The sequence below is a fragment of the Halictus rubicundus genome, unplaced genomic scaffold (genome assembly GCF_050948215.1).
Source record: "Halictus rubicundus isolate RS-2024b unplaced genomic scaffold, iyHalRubi1_principal scaffold0138, whole genome shotgun sequence".
Classification (NCBI taxonomy): domain Eukaryota; kingdom Metazoa; phylum Arthropoda; class Insecta; order Hymenoptera; family Halictidae; genus Halictus; species Halictus rubicundus.
The window spans coordinates 64,581-67,274 of record NW_027488679.1 but is presented as its reverse complement, the minus strand read 5'-3'; positions in this window follow the sequence as shown (position 1 = coordinate 67,274).

The window sequence follows — 2,694 nt, the reverse complement described above, 5'->3', positions numbered from 1 at the left end:
GAGATCCGCTATCGCCGAGGTCCCGAGAATACCGTCGCCGACGCTCTCTCGAGGAATCCGATTCCCACCTGTGCCGCCGGACCAAGCCCCAGATGCAGCTGGTACCAACGGATGCTCAACAACGTCAAGAAGCAGCCTGCCGAACATCCAGAATACTGCATACGACAGGGGCAGTTGTACCGGCACATCCTGCACTCTCTCGAATTCCACGAGGACCGGCCCGACGACCAATGGAAGCTGTGCGTGGCCTCCCCGGATCGACCACGCGTCCTGCAGGAAGCTCACGACGATCCGACCGCCGGCCACCTTGGAGTGGCAAAAACACTGACTCGACTGTGCCGCTTCTACTACTGGCCCAGGATGCTCCGCGAAGGCGCACAATATGTACAGGCCTGCGATACCTGCCAGAAGCATAAGGCCTCCCAGCAGACACCAGCCGGTCTTATGCACGCCACCGCCGTCCAGCAACCGTGGGAGATGGTCTCCGCCGACCTCATAGGACCTCTACCGCGATCCAGTTCCGGAAACACGACTCTGCTCGTGATGCATGACCGTTACACGAAATGGGTGGAGCTCCGACCTCTTCGCAGAGCTACCAGCGGGGCCATCGTCCAAGCAGTACGAGAACTGATCATCCTGCGACACGGGTGTCCGGCCGCCCTCGTCACCGACAACGGTCGACAATTCGTCGGCAAGGAAATGGAGCGGGCACTTAGGGAGTGGGGAATAACCCACCGACGCACTCCTCCCTACGCTCCACAATGTAACCCGGTGGAACGAGTAAATCGGGTGATCAAAACCATGATTGGCCAATACAGTGGTCAACAGCAGCGATCTTGGGATCGCTACTGCCCGGAAATCGCTTTCGCGTACAACACCGCGCAGCATAGCGTGACCGGGTACTCCCCAGCTTACCTGAACTCCGGCCGCGAATTTATCCCGCCTGGGACCTTCCGTCATCAAGCCGGAACACGCACCAGCTCACCGCTCCAGAATCGGATTCAGCGACTACAAGAGGCCCGCGAGTTAGTCACCTGCAACCTCGCCCGTAATTTCCAGCAGCAACAAAGGCACTTTCATCGCCACCGGCGAGCTTGGGTCCCGACTGTCGGCTCGCTCGTGCTTCGGCGGAACCATGTCCTGTCCAATAAAGCCGCCTTCCGGAACGCCAAGCTGTCCGCACGGTATACCGGTCCGTTCACCGTCCAACGCCGGGTCTCACCCGTTATCGTGGACTTACGAGATGCCGCCGGGCGATTAGTCCGGCACATCCACGTGCGCGACCTGAAGCAATACTTTGCCGCCGACCGAAGAGACGTTTTGCCGACGCCGCCCCGAGAACCCACAGCCGATTCCAGGAAGATCAAGGGAACCGTTGAGGGGACGAAATCGAGTCCGCGCCTGCGCACCGATATTGCCGATTCCTCAACCAATACCAGAGAGGGCCAAGACCAAGAAGCTCTCGGCATTCAAGATGCAAACCGCACACGAAGAGGAACGAGATCGAGCTGCCTTCCTCCACGAGCTCGAGGAGACCTACGCCCGTCACGGTGTCTTCGACCCCGACGAGGCACTCAACCAGCACCTCCAGCCACCCGGGCCGCGACGAGCGACACGACCCCGGCCAATCACTCCGGCCGCTCGCCCGCCACGCTGGGGGTACACTCCCGCCGAGGGAGCCAGGCGGGTGCACCGACCCCCTCCCCGGGGGGTAGGTCCCCGACGACCACCGATGCCGGAACCTGCCGTCCGGCGCACGGCTCTACTGATGAGCCCGCGGCCGCAACCCACTCGGCGGGGCCCGCGAAGGACCATCACGCAGCCCCGGCCTCCGGGAGGGATCCCAGCGCTGGCCATCGCCGTCCGGCCACCCGTTCCATCACGGGCACGATCACACCGCCGCCCAGAGGCACCTCAGTGCCGCCGATCGGGCCATCCGGCCCCTCAGGAAACGTCGGAGCCACGACGAGAAGCCGCGGACTTCGAGGCAGTGCCCTTAGCGGCGCTCTCCGCACCACCACCGTCGCCCGTCTCTCCACTGCCCAGAACGCCGCCGCTGACCATACCGGGGCAGGCAGGAGCCGCGCCGCCCCCGGTGCAGCCACCGAGCACGGCCCAAACAGCACCGCCGCCCCCTGCGAATCGGGAACCCATCCCGATCGAGAGCAGCATGGCCAGCCGGCCACGCCGGCTGAACTACCTGCCGGACGGCACTCCTCTGTGGTGCCCGGTCGGGGTCACCAGGTACCGGGTGACCCACAACGGATGGCGCCGCAGCCTCCGGCTCGATCCACGAACCGGAGAAATCCGCCACGTCGGAGCCCAGCGACCACATGTAAGGCCTGTTATATTAATGTCACCGATTCTTCCGACTATACCATGTACGCGCCGATTTTCGCGAAACCGAACCGCTCCGCTCTCCGAAGAAAGGGGGGGATGCGACGAAACGGCGAAATCCGCGTTCCGTCGCGAGCTCGCACAGCGGACCTTAGTGCGAGCCAATCCGCAACCGTCCCGAGCGCGAACCAATCGGAGCACGCCGCCGCTTCGCGAACATTTCGCGAGACGGCGCGCTCTCCGTGATCCGCGCTTTCTGCATAAATACCGGAGCAGAACGCGTTTAGTTCGGAGTTGGCTTGGAGCTGCTCAACGGGGATCATCCCAAGCTCTTGGCCACTCGCAGCCGCGTGTGAA